Source organism: Oncorhynchus keta, chromosome 13 (genome assembly GCF_023373465.1).
Source record: "Oncorhynchus keta strain PuntledgeMale-10-30-2019 chromosome 13, Oket_V2, whole genome shotgun sequence".
In the NCBI taxonomy this organism is placed as follows: domain Eukaryota; kingdom Metazoa; phylum Chordata; class Actinopteri; order Salmoniformes; family Salmonidae; genus Oncorhynchus; species Oncorhynchus keta.
The window spans coordinates 33,493,714-33,508,660 of record NC_068433.1 but is presented as its reverse complement, the minus strand read 5'-3'; the positions used below and the strand labels follow the sequence as shown (position 1 = coordinate 33,508,660).

Below are 14,947 nucleotides of genomic sequence, written 5' to 3'. Positions count from 1 at the left end.
AGAGGATGTCCTCTATAAGCTTCCCAAGGCCAGGATTTTCACCTTGGTGGATGCCCGAGATGCATTCCTTCAATGCAAGCTGGATGAAGAAAGCAGCCTCATGACTACCTTCTGGACCCCTTGGGGTCGGAAACTCTGGCTCAAGCTCCCGTTTGGTGTCTCGGTGGCGCCTGAGATATACCAACGTAAGCAGCACGAGTTACTGGCTGGGCACAAGGGCATTGAACCCATCGCAGATGATGTCCTGATCGTAGGCTGTGGTGACACAGACAAAGAAGCAGTACGCGACCACGATGTGAAGCTCCTGGCACTGATGGAGCGCTGCCGATCAGTTAAGCTTCGCCTTGGCCTGAAGAAGCTGCAGTTGAAGGTGAAAGACGTCCACTTCCATGGCCACATTCTCTCGGCAAAAGGCCTGAAGCCGGACCCAGACAAGGTCAGAGTGATCCTCGACATGCCAAACCCGTCTGATGCAAAAGGAGTACAGAGTCTCATCGGCTTTGCAAACTATCTTGCAAAGTTCATGCCACACCTATGGGCAGTCTGTGAGCCTCTGCGCCGGTTGCTGGACAAAGACGCACCATGGCACTGGCTACCCAAGCACGAGGCTGCAGTGCAGGAGATGAGATTTCTGGCTTCATCCATGCCAGTGTTGCACTACTGCGACGTCATGAAGCCTGTCACAATCCAGAGCGACTCCAGCCAAAGGGGACTTGGATGCTGCCTTATGCAGGAAGGCCAGCCCGTTGCGTTTGCCTCGAGAGCACTCACCCCCACCGAACAAAACTATGCACAAATTGAGAAAGAGTGCCTCAGCATCATCTTCTCCTGCCAGCGATTGCATCACTACTTATATGGGCGAGACCTGGTCATCGCTGAAACCGACCACAAACCACTCATTGCCATATTCAGTAAACCTCTCCTCAACGCACCCAACGGACTTCAAAGCATGCTCCTGACTCTGCAAAACTACAGCCTGAAGGTCATTTACAAGCCACGACCAGAGATGTACATCAGCGACACACTGAGCAGGGCAACAACACAATGTACAGGCAGAGGCACTGTCTATCAGCGGCAGGCCATCTGTTCGCTACAGCAGGAACAACAAGATGTTCAACAGATCAATCAGGCAGACTACTTAAACGTCACAGATCACCGCCTAGCCCAGATAAGGCAACACACTGACAAGGACGAATGCCTACAGTCACTGAAGTCCATGGCTCTCGCAGGTTGGCCATACCTGAAAGAGGAGACACCTTTCACAGTGAGAGAATACTGGACCTTTCGAGATGAGATCAGCGTGCAAAATGGCGTCTTGTTCAGAGGTCAGAAGGTCATTATTCCCAAATCACTACGTCCAGAGATGCTTACCCGCATACACTCCAGTCACGTTGGAGGTGATGCATGCTACCGCCAAGCTCGTGAAACATTATACTGGCCAAACATGCAAGCAGAAATTAAAGACTTTGTCAGCAACTGTACCACATGCAACGAGTACGCTCATAAACAGCAAAAGGAAACCATGATGTCACACGAACTGCCCACAAGGGCCTGGCAAATCGTCAGCATGGACTTATTCAGCCACAGACAAAAGGACTATCTTCTCATCGTTGATCACTACTCTGACTTTTGGGAAATTGAACTGCTCCCTGACTTGTCTGCAGAGACGGTCATAAAGCGCTGAAAGGCGCAGTTTGCAAGGCAAGGTCAGCCTGACAAGGTAATCACGGACAATGGCCCACAATTCACTGCACAGTTCAAGCGTTTCGCCTCAGAATGGGAGTTTGACCACGTGACCTCCTCTCCAAGACACCCAAAAGCAAATGGCAAGGCAGAATCAGCTGTCAAGATTGCAAAAAACCTGCTAAGCAGGGCCTTGCGCGACAGCAACGACCCATGGAAAGCGATCTTACAGTGGAGGAACACACCCACTGAAAACATGCCTTCTGTCCAGACGTCTGAAGACTACCATCCCGTAGCTAACAAGCTACTTGAGCCCTGCGTCATGGTTGGTGTCACAGAAAGCAGCTCGCTAACTGCTTCTACGACCGGACTGCTCGGGACCTACCAGAGCTGGAGGTGGGTGAAACGATAAGGATGAAACCGCTGCCGGGAGACCACACAGGACTTTGGAGGCTGGGCACATGCCTGCAGAGAGTTGCACCACGTTCTTACCTGGTGGATGTTGGTGGCTCCCTCTATCGTCGCAATCGGGTGGATCGGCGCGTAGCAGAGCAGACAAACCAGAACACGCCATACACTCACCTAGATGAGCTGGATCACAGTCCAGCCCTAAGGGTAAGGGGTGCAGAATTGAGACATGGGCCAACTGAAGGTGAGGCTTCTACCCCACCAAGCTCTCCAGCTCGTGCCCCTACTCCTACCCCTGTCAGAGCCAATACTTACTCACGGGTGGGTCGGCTGTGCAAGCCACCGGACAGGCTTACTCTGTAAGCAAGGGACTGTTAACTTGCCCTCGGTTAATTAAAATCTATATTTGTTCTTAAATAATTAAATTGACATTAAAAAAGGAAGATGACAACTGAAGTAAAAAAGAAAATGTAATGCTTTTTCTATTGTTATGACCTGACTGTTAAGAATTTAATGTTATGCCTTTATGTTTGCACTTTCTATTGAAAAGGATGATGTTACGGAGTCTAGTTGATAGGTAATCGACTAGCCGGACTGTTCCCCGGACTCCAGTTGTAGCCATTCGTACAATGCACAAACAAGGCTATTGAACCTGACATTGGTGTCTGTCGTTATTCCTTTATCTAACATATCATACTGAAACAAACATCAGCGCAGTGAAAAACAAGTCAAGCTGCGATTATGTAGCTAATACTAACTAGCTAACTAGCTAGCTAGCAAACTACATTTGTTTATCTAAACCAAAATCTAGTTAGCGAGCTTTCAGAATATGCTGGCTAGACATTCCAAAGCATATCGGTATAATTACACAGCTGCTATCTGGCGATGTGATTTGTAACTTCGTCAACTTCGTCAGCTTCGTTAGGTTATGATAGTTAACCGTTTGCTAGCTAACTAACTACCACAGAGGCAGGTCCAATCCCATTAACATCTGCTGAGGCATCAACATCAAGCTCAACACCAGGAACTAATGTAAGTCACCTTCTAAAATCGACTAAATCTTTCCATGATGAGCAAATACTGGAGCTAGGCATAAACATGGTCTGTGTCTTGTTGTCATAGTTGGTGTGTTTACAAGTAGGCTACTACTTCTAGTGTTGTTTTCTCTGTGTTATGGTGGCTTAGTTGATTAATCATGCAAGGCTTAAAGTCTAAATTGGAGAAAAGGAGGTATTAGTAAGGAGGGGATAGTGTGGGTGACTGACTGTTGTCTGTTGGTGGTGGGTAGTGTGTGTGAAGGTTAGTATGCATGATCTATTGACATGAGGGTGGTGGGTGGGTGGATATAGTACATAATTTGAATGTGTATTGATGGGGACAAAGTAGTAAAATGTTGGCTAATCACTGACTACTGTGTGTCCTACAGTCTAATCCTGCTGCTGATGAAGATGACCTTGGCAGCTGCTTTAGTAGTACAGAGCCTGTAGACCCATTGGATGAAAGCTTTCAGCCTGGAATGTGCTCAATCTCAACATCATCTGACTTTGAAACAAGCCAGGACAACCAAAGGTATTTAGAAAAGCACAATACCCTCATGAGAAAACAAAATCACAGAACACTACACTGAACCGTCAACAAGACAAATGGCATGGGGGAGAGGGGCTGTTAGTATACTCTTCTAGCCTATTTACTATATTGTTGGCAGTGCTTGTCTACTCAATAGCACAGCTGTAGGTGCTCATGTAGTGAAGTAATATGTTATATGTATGTGTAGCAGTGTGATGTTGTTCCCCTAGACTGTGCACCAAGTTGCACACAAGAACCAGTTCGAATAGACCAGGTCAAGAGGGGATGTTAATAATAATAATAATTTAGTGTGCTTTTTTTATTTAATTACAGCTAATGTTATTTTTTGGTGTACAAACACTTTTTCATATCTATATTGTACATACATGTGATTGTAAAAGTTTAGCATATTTTGGTTTGGTCCATCGCGGGCTATCTGTATTTCCGTACCCCCTTATTGTTCTCTTATGCCTGGCCTTCAACATGCTTCAGCATGTTCACTAGATTTGTATTTGTGTTTATTTCCATGTTTTGAAGGAATTTGTTTATTGCTATTTTTTTTGTATTTGAATGCAGTAAATTACATTGTATTTTAGTGCTCTATTGAGCCATGGAAGACTCAAGTCCATAAAATGAGTTATGCTGGGGATTTTAGTTTGGGAAGAGGGAGGGGTGTCCTTGCATTTATACCAATTGTACAGTCAGCTCCTGGGAGTAGAGTATTTGCTAGTCCTGAGTTTACAAGCACTGGGAGGGGTAGGCTGTTTACTCCACCGGACCAGGGTATCCCACCTCTGTCTTTTGATGTACCATCATCCCCAGTCCTCAGTAATAATGGGACACCTCTGAGTCAGCTTAGTGACCTTATTAAGCAGATTGGTTCAGAGATAGGAGAATCTATCAGAGCGAGTTTACTGCAGCCTGGGGCTTCAAGTCTTTCGCCTGCCAATCCCCCTCACCAACCCCAGCAGTTTCCTCTGCCTGAGCAATTTGGGTCAACTTTTATTGCTGTGTCCGCGCTGAATCTGGTTGTGAAGTGAGATGTTACTTCCAGCGCCGACAGAGATGGCCGCCTCGCTTCGGGTTCCTAGGAAACTATGCAGTATTTTGTTTTTTTACGTGTTATTTCTTACAATGAAATCCGAGCAAGGGTAGCATTCCAGAGAGACATCAGAGACTGTAACGTTCTTTGTTTCACGGAAACATGGTTCACCCGAGGCACACTATCTGAGTCGGTACAGCCACCTGGTTTCTTCACGCATCACGCCGACAGAAACAAGCATCTCTCTGGTAAGAGGAAGAGCGGGGGTGTATGCCTTATGATTAACAAGATGTGGTGTGATCATAACAACATACAGGAACTCAAGCCCTTCTGTTCACCTGACTTAGAATTCCTCACAATCAAATGCAGACTGCATTATCTATCAAGATAATTATTTTCAATCATAATCACATTAGTGTATATTCCCCCCAAAGCAGACACATTGACGGCACTGAAAGAACTTCATTCGACTCAAAGTAAACTGGAAACCACATATCCCGAGGCTGCTTTTATTGTAGCTGGGGATTTTAATAAGGCTAATCTGAAAACAAGGCTCCCCAAATTCTATCAGCATATCGATTGTGCTACCAGGGCTGGCAAAACCCTAGATCACTGTTATTCTAACTTCCACAACACATATAAGGCCCTCCCCCTCCCTCCCTTCGGAAAAGCTGACCACGACTCCATTATGTTGCTCCCAGCCTATAGACAGAAACTAAAACAGGAAGCACCTGCTCTCAGGTCTGTTCAACGCTGGTCCGACCAATCAGATTCCACGCTTCGATCACGTGGACTGGGATATGTTCTGCATAACGTCGAACAACAACATTGACGAATACGCTGGTTCGGTGAGCGAGTTTATTAGCAAGTGCATCAGTGATGTTGTACCCACAGCGTCTATTAAAACATTCCCCAACCAGAAACCGTGGATTGATGGCAGCATTCGCGCAAAACTGAAAGAGATAACCACTGCTTTTAATCAGGGCAAGGTGACCGGAAACATGACCGAATACAAACAGTGTAGCTAGTCCCTCCGCAACGCAATCAAACAAGCTTAAGTGTCAGTATAGAGACAAAGTGGAGTCGCAATTCAACGGCTCAGACACAAGACGTATGTGGCAGGATCTACAGTCAATCACGGATTACAAGAGAAAAAACGTCCCCGTCACGATGCCTTTGCTCCCAGCCAGACTAAACAACTTTTTTGCTCGCTTTGAGGAAAACACAGTGTCACTGACACGGCCCGCTACCAAAACCTGCTAAGCTAAGGTAACTGAGCTAAATGACTACCGCCCTGTAGCACTCACTTCCGTCATCATGAAGTGCTTTGAGAAACTAGTCAAGGATCATATCACCTCCACCCTACCTGACACCCTAGACCCACTCCAATTTGCTTACCACCCCAATAGGTCCACAGACGATGCAATCGCCATCACACTGCACACTGCCCTAACCCATCTGGACAAGAGGAATACCTATGTAAGAATGCTGTTCATCGATTACAGCTCAGCATTTAACACCATAGTACCCTCCAAACTCGTCATTAACCTCGACCCCGCCCTGTGCAACTGGGTCGTGGACTTTCTGACGTGCCGCCCCCAGGTGGGGAGGGTAGGTAACAACATCTCCACTCCGCTGATCCTCAACACTGGGATCTCCACAAGCCCTCTCCTGTTCTCCCTGTTCACCCACTACTGCGTGGCCATGCATGCCTCCAACACAATCATCAAGTTTGCAGATGACAGGCAGTGGCTCGGGTGGTTGTTGTCCTTGATGATCTTTGTGGTAGGCTTGATTACCAACAACGATGAGACGGCCTACAGGGAGGAGGTGAGGACCATCAGAGTGTGGTGTCAGGAAAATAACCTCACACTCAATGTCAACAAATGATCGTGGACTTCAGGAAACAGCAGAGGGAGCAGCCCCTATCTACATTGACGGGACAGTAGTGGAAAGGGTGGAAGTTTTAAGTTCCTCGGCGTACACATCACAGACAAACTGAAATGGTCCACCCACACAGACAGAGTGGTGAAGAAGGAGCAGCAGGAGGCTGAAGAGATTCGGCTTGTCACCAAAAACACTCACAAACTTTTACAGATGCACAATCGAGAGCATCCTTTCGGGCTGTATCACCGCCAGGTACGGCAGCTGCTCTGCCCATAACCGTAAGGCTCTCCAGAGGGTAGTGAGGTCTGCACAACACATCACTGGGGGCAAACTACCTACCCTTCAGGACAGCTACACCACCCGATGTCACAGGAAGGTCAAAAAGATCATCAAGGACAACACCCACCTGAGCCGCTGCCTGTTCACCCCGCAATCATCCAGAAGGCGAGGTCAGTACAGGTGTATCAAAGTGGGGACCGAGAGACTGAAACACAGCTTCTATCTCAAGGCCATCAGACTGTTGAACAGCCATCACTAACATTGAGTGGCTGCTGCCAACATACTGACTCAACTCTAGCCACTTTAATAATGGAAAATTGATGTAATCAATTTATCTCTAACCACTTTATACAATGCTTACATACTCTACATTACTCATCTCATATGTATATACTGCACGCTATACCATCTACTGCATCTTGCCATCTTAATGTAATTAAATGTATCACTAGCCACTTTAAACAATGCCACTTTATATGTTTTCATACCCTACATTACTCATCTCATATGTATATACTGTACTCTATACCATCTACTACATTTACATTTACATTTACAAGGCTCCTGGAGTGGGAGGAGCTAATGGGAGTCTACCTAGAGAAAAGGTCTGTGCATGTTGGGGAGGGGATGTCTAGGCTCATGGGGAGGGCACGGGATGTGACCAAAGTCTGGATGCGTAACAACCCTGTTGACACAGATGTTAAGGCAGTGTTCAGTGTTCTCAAGCAACACTTTGGGAATACTGTCTGCTCAGGTATGCCATTAGCTGACTTCTACTTAATCAAACCATACGCTAATGAGGGTCCACTAGATTTCTGGTTTAGGCTTAAGAAAGCTTTAGGGGCAGCTGAACAGTACCTTGTAAGTGAGGGTAGAACCTTGCCCAATCAGTGCTCAGTGTTGGCAGTCATGTTTGTATGCAACTGTCCTGATAAAGAGTTGGCCCAAGTGTTCAAAAGCAAACCCCTTCGTGACTGGACAGCCAGTGAGGTACAGGATCGTTTGGATGAACTGTTAAGGGAGCATAAAGCATGTACAACACAACTTTCACAGCAGGTGGCTGCCGTCTTTGACTCCCCTCAGGAGGATGTGGATTCTGTGAGCAGACCTAAATGTGTCATCTTTTCCCTTGATGTGGCCGTGAACCAGAACAGGCCCCACCTGTATCTGAGAGAACGTTTTGAGTATGTTAGAGAAGGCTCTTGTCAGCAATACTCAGTCTGTGAACAGAGGGCCCTGTAAACAGTTCCCCAAATGTCAGCATGAGTGCGCTGTCTGTGGATGCACTAATCACTGGACCAAAGCTCACTGTCAGATGCACCAGCTGTGTTTTAAGTGCTTCTCTCCTGGCCACATGAGCTTTGACTGTAGTGAGACTGGGCAGCGACAGAGCCCTGGATGTGGACAGACTGACAGGTCTCAGGAAAACTACAAATTCTCCATTCTGAGGAGAAGCAATGTGGGGCAGTCTAATTTTCCTCCACTGACGATGATATCTGTGAGCGTACCAAGTAATTAGGCGTCACTCTAAAGCGGGAAGGTGGAATAAACGAGTCAGGAGTAGGTTTTTTTGATTGAACACGGTTCTCTATTGAGGGCATTTTGTCAACAAAAAAACATTCTAACATAATCAATGAAAAATCTTCCAAGGAAAAACACACATCTTCTTCTCCAGATGAAACAAGAACACAATAGGATAATCTTTAAACTACAACAAACATAAATCACTCTCTCTCTCTCTCTCATCTTCCAGAGATAGTTTCCCCCTCTCTGCTGGTTCCATTCTCTCTTTTATAGGGGAAGGAGAGTATGTCATTAGTACCGTCAGCTGTGCTTAATTGACTCTGGTTACCTTGTCTCCCATGCTTTGTTGGGCTACTATCCATGAGCCCAGCCTGCTCTCTAGTGGTCCTTCCACATATCCAATCTGTTTATTCTTATTTTTGTGAGTCGGGAACCCAAGAACAACACAGTAATTTTTCAGAACGCAGTGAGAATTATTCGGAATGACAGTTTGTTTTACACCACCGTGCTAGTACAAGATAAAGTTGAGCTGAAGGGGATGTTAGATAGTGGGTCCATGGCTACTACTCTGCGCACAGATATTGTACCTCGGTTGAGGGAGGCAGGAGTGGTAGCTCCTTCAGACATCATCCTGGTGGGTTGTGGTGGGATCCAAACTAACCCAGTGGGCATGTGTGACTTAAAAATACAGCTTTATGGCTTCAGTTATGTAGTCCCAGTGCTTATTGTAGATGGGCAGGTTGATGAACTCATTGTGGGTACTAACGTGTTGAAGTCTCTGATTAGACAGTTCAAATCGAATGACAGCTATGGGCGGGTGGTGGGTACGCCAGGTCCTTCTGGCCAGTGTGATGACAGCCACTTCCTGCGTCTCCCATCAAATCTGGAGAGATGGAGAGGAGACTCCATCCCAGATAAAGTGGGCACCATTAAGTTGAAGAGAGCAGTAACGCTCCAACCCATGAGTGAGCATCTGGTGTGGGGCCGCCTACCCCCAAAGACAAAACTCTCTGTTGGCAGTACTGTTGTTGTTGTGCCCAGCACGTCTCATTGTGTGAATCGACACATACTAGTAGGGAGAGTAGTTACGCCTCTGTGGGGGGATGGATGGGTTCCTGTGAAGATTGTGAATCGAACAACTTCGCCAGTTACCCTGGGACGAAATGCTAAAGTGGCGGATGTGTACCCTTGCATTGGAGGATTTTGATGATGTCGAGCAGCAAGCAGCTTCCCAGAACGTGGCAAAAGTACAATGTGACAGCTCACATGGCAGTCTTACAGCTAAGAGTTCAGTTGGTGGCAGTGTAGTTAATGGCAACAGTACACTGAGCAATCTTGGACTTCAAGGCAGGCATGTCTGTTGAAGAGTGTCCAGTTTCACAGTTCTGGATTGGAAAACTTGTCAGTTTAATTGAGAAATATGTGTTCTCTAGACATAGCCTGGATTATGGAGAGGCAAAAGAGTTCTGCCATCGCATACGGCTGACTGATGACCGCCCATTTCGATTACCTTATTGTAGGCTTTCCCCAGCTCATTACCAAAAACTCAGGGAAACACTGGAAGGTATGGAGGAAAAGGAAATCGTCAGAAAATCCAGCAGTGTGTATGCCTCACCATTGGGGCTTGTATGGAAAAATAATGGGGACTTGTGTCTATGTATTGACTTTAGGTGGTTAAATGCCCGCACAGTCAAGGATGCTCATCCTCATTGCTGCACTGGGAGGTATAATACCGTCTTCAGCACAATGGACTTGACGTCAGGGTACTACAATGTGTCACTGCATGAAGAGGATAAGAAGTACACTGCCCTTTCCTCTCCTTTAGCTCTGCACGAGTACAATCGTATGTCTACACAGGAGATGAAACAGTTCTTGTTTTCTCAGTGACGTTAGAATATTGCCTACCTTTTCTTTTTATATATGTAGTAATCTAAGCGTGTCTTAGAATGATTTGTGGGTTTGTCTCATATATTTGACAATTCATGTAACTTTGTGTGTAGTCCATCAACATAAAATGTATATGCCATTTGTTGTATACGGTTGAATTTTTCCTAATCCTTCACGGGATAGCTTTTCAACTGGTCGACCATTTGTGGGTCTAGAATTAAAGGACTACACTGGGTTACTCTGTCGCCCTGGGGGTGTAAAATGTTTTTTTTTCTTTCTTTGCTTTGTTACCTTCGAGATAATGTGTTTTGTTTTGTGCCTATAATCTAGTGTAAAACAGTGGGGGTGAATGTAGCAGTGTGATGTTGTTCCCCTAGATTATGCACCAAGTTGCACACAAGGACCAGTTCGAATAGGCCAGGTTAAGAGGGGATGTTAATAATTTGATAATAATAATAATAATTCAGTGTGTAGCTAATATATATATATAAAAGTAAAGATATAAAAGTAGCCACCCTTTGCCCGATGACAGCTTTACACACTCTTGGCCCTATTCCACAAAGCTGTCATCAAGGCAAAGGGTGGCTTCTTTGAGGAATCTAAAATAGAAAATATATTTTGATTTGTTTAACACTTTTTTGGTTATTACATGATTCCATACATGTTATTTCATAGTTTTGATGTGTTCTCTATTATTCTACAATGTAGAACAGAGTAACAAATAAAGAAAAACCCTGGAATGAATGCGTGTACAAACGTTTGACTGGTACTGTACATATAGATAACATCAGATGTATCCTCAGTGAACAAGTTTCAGATAGATACCAGACATGGATACTATAGTATTATTCTACTACACAGACAATAGTCAGTACTCTGAATACTGTAACAGAGAGATACATTTTGGCCCCTCAGAGGTGGAAGGGCTGACTAGTCCTTGGGCATTCTCCTTTGTTCTTTCCTTGTGTTCCTGGGCCTTTAGCCATACAGATCTAGGTGACAGAGAGCACATACATTAAGGCAGAGCCTACACTCATACACAACAATACAAACACTCATACGCATCAATACACGACTAGACTGTCTACAAGTAAAGCCTCCCTAAAACCTTTCACATCTTTGCTAACAGCCCAGCTCAACACCCCATTATTGTCTCTGAATACACACCAGTCTATTGTACCCTTTTTTTGTTGATAGATGAACACGGTTTAATGTATGGTTACACATCCTCATGATCAGTTTATGTCTTTCCGGGAGACTTGCAGTACCAACAAATCTTCTGCAAAGAGGTCAAAGCAGTGGGTGGTGAATAAAGTGTACGAGAGGCTTGTCCACCTGGCTGTGGGGTACACTCAGACTCCAGCCACCCTTGTCATAGACTGTTCTCTCAGATACCGCATGGCAAGCGGTACCGGAGCGCCAAGTCTAGGTCGAAGAGGCTTCTTAACTTCTCATGGTATAGGGGACGGTTGCGTCCCACTTGGGCAAAAAAACAGGGAAAACTTCATCACAATGCCAAAATAAAGTGTTGACTTCAACTTCCTGATCAATTCATTGTGATATTCATTCAATGTATTTTGATAAACTAGCTTCAGTCTTACTGCGAAAACAAATTATGCAGGGAGTTGGTGTATCATTTCAACTAATTTGTTGGCAAGTAAACATGTTAAAATAAAACAGTAGAGTAGTCAATATAGCAAATAAGTAGACATGGTTGGTATTCAAGACAAGTTGACTTTCTCTGGAGACCGAGGTGAGTTTACACCACAGTATGCAGGAACTGTTATGGCAATGTATGACAGATTCCCTGTTTTAGGTTAGTTAGGATCAACACTTTATTTTCAGAATGTGAAATGTCAGAATAATAGTTGAGCGAATGATTTATTTCAGCTTTTACTTCTTTCATCACAATCCCAGAGGGTCAGATGTTTACATACACTCAACACTCAATTAGAATTTGGTAGCATTGCCTTTAAATTGTTTAACTTGGGTCAAACTTTTCGGGTAGCCTTCCACAAGCTTCCCACAATCAGTTGGGTGAATTTTGGCCCATTCCTCCTGACAGATCTGGTGTAACTGAGTCAGGTTTGTAGGCCTCCTTGCTCACACACACTTTTTCAGTTCTGCCCAAAAATGTTCTATAGGAATTGAGGTCAGGGCTTTGTGATGGCCACTCCAATACCTTGACTTTGTTGTCCTGAAGCCATTTTGCCAAGTTTGGAAGTATGCTTGGGGTCATTGTCCATTTGGAAGACCCATTTGCAACCAAGATTTAACTTCCTGACTGATGTCTTGAGATGATGCTTCAATCTATCCACATATTTTCCTACCACATGATGCCATCTATTTTGTGAAGTGCACCAGTCCCGCCTGCAGCAAAGCACCCCCACAACATGATGCTGCGGTAGTCTTCAGTTTGCAAGCTTCCCGTTTTTTCCTCCAAACACAACAGTGGTCATTATGGCCAAACAGTTCTATTTTTGTTTCATCAGCCCAGAGGACATTTCTCAAAAAGGTACAATCTTCATCCCCATGTGCAGTTGCAAACCGTGGTGTGGCTTTCTTATGGCAGTTTTGGAGCAGTGGCTTCTTCCTTGCTGAGCGGCCTTTCAGGTTATGTCGATATAGGACTCGTTTTACTGTGGATACTTTTGTACATGTTTCCTCCAGCATCTTCACAAGGTCCTTTGCTGTTGTTCTGGGATTGATTTGCACTTTTTGCACCAATGTACATTCATCTCTAAGAGACAGAACGAGTCTCCTTCGTGAGCCGTATGACAGCTGCATGGTCCCATGGTGTTTATGTTTGTGTACTATTGTTTATACAGATGAACGTGGTACCTTCAGGCATTTGGAAATTGCTCCCAAACTTGTGAAGCTCTATAAAAACAAATTTAAAGGTACAGTCAACTTAAGGCAGTGGGGATTTATTCGATTGCCTACAAATTCTCAGAAGGCAGCCCAACCTCTGTCCTCTTTTTCTCTGTCTCTTCACGCAAATGACGGGGATTTGGGCCTGTTCCCGGGAAAGCAGTATGTCTTTCACGTCGGGCTTGTCAGACTCGTAAAAGAAAAAAGCTTCTGTCATAAGAGATGGTTGCAGCAACATTATGTACAGAATAAGTAAAAATATAAGTTACAAACAATGCAAAAAACTAACAAAAAAACACATTCGGTTAGGAGCATGTAAAACGTCAGCCATCTTCTCTTGCGCCATGATACATGAAGAGAGAGAGCTATGCACAAGCTTCGACCTACAGTACCCAAACCTCTAAATGCAAAAATGCCAGGAGAGTCAAGTCAAATGTCGTGAATGTCGTGAACTGTGAGCAAATGACAGAGCTTTCAATCCTGGAGAAAATGTGTTAGCTAGGAACTAACTCAACGGACCAAAGCGGGTTCCTGCAACAGTCTTTGCTCAGACTGGTCCTGTGCCCTACACTGTTCAGACTGCAGAGGACGTCATCTGGAAAAGGCACACAGCAAGAGCATCATCATTGATATATACAGAAAAAAGAGTCGGCCCGAGGATTGAACCCTGTGGCACCCCCATAGAGACTGCCAGAGGACCGGACAGCATGCCCTCCGATTTGACACACTGAACTCTGTCTGCAAAGTAATTGGTGAACCAGGCAAGGCAGTCATCCGAAAAACCGAGGCTACTGAGTCTGCCGATAAGAATATGGTGATTGACCGAGTCGAAAGCCTTGGCAAGGTCGATGAAGATGGCTGCACAGTACTGTCTTTTATAATTGGCGGTTATGATATCGTTTAGTACCTTGAGCGTGGCTGAGGTGCACCCGTGACCGGCTCGGAAACCAGATTGCACAGCGGAGAAGGTACGGTAGGATTCGAGATGGTCAGTGACCTGTTTGTTGACTTGGCTTTCAAAGACCTTAGATAGGCAGGGCAGGATGGATATAGGTCTGTAACAGTTTGGGTCCAGGGTGTCTCCCCCTTTGAAGAGGGGGATGACTGCGGCAGCTTTCCAGTCCTTGGGGATCTCAGACAATATGAAAGAGAGGTTGAACAGGCTGGTAATAGGGGCTGCGACAATGGCGGCGGATAGTTTCAGAAATAGAGGGTCCAGATTGTCAAGCCCAGCTGATTTGTACGGGTCCAGGTTTTGCAGCTCTTTCAGAACATCTGCTATCTGGATTTGGGTAAAGGAGAACCTGGAGAGGCTTGGGCGAGTAGCTGCGGGGGGGGGGGCGGAGCTGTTGGCCGAGGTTGGAGTAGCCAGGCGGAAGGCATGGCCAGCCATTGAGAAATGCTTGTTGAAGTTTTCGATAATCATGGATTTATCGGTGGTGACCGTGTTACCTAGCCTCAGTGCAGTGGGCAGCTGGGAAGAGGTGCTCTTGTTCTCCATGGACTTCACAGTGTCCCAGAACTTTTTGGAGTTGGAGCTACAGGATGCAAACTTCTGCCTGAAGAAGCTGGCCTTAGCTTTCCTGACTGACTGCGTGTATTGGTTCCTGACTTCCCTGAACAGTTGCATATCGCGGGGACTGTTCGATGCTATTGCAGTCCGCCACAGGAAGTTTTTGTGCTGGTCGAGGGCAGTCAGGTCTGGAGTGAACCAAGGGCTATATCTGTTCTTAGTTCTGCATTTTTTGAATGGAGCATGCTTATCTAAAATGGTGAGGAAGTTACTTTTAAAGAATGACC

General features: G+C 45.4%; 1 protein-coding gene across 4 annotated transcripts in view; it reads left to right on the top strand.

Annotated features, from left to right (window-relative positions):
• Positions 1 to 14,947, top strand: part of LOC118392231 (5-hydroxytryptamine receptor 2C) — a 240,075-nt gene that overhangs the window by 199,531 nt on the left and 25,597 nt on the right. For all 4 annotated transcript variants that reach the window (XM_035783989.2, XM_035783991.2, XM_035783992.2 and 1 more), the window contains one exon: positions 3,518 to 3,660. The gene's annotated coding sequence lies outside the window, so the exon portion shown is untranslated. The remainder of the gene's footprint in view (positions 1 to 3,517; positions 3,661 to 14,947) is intronic.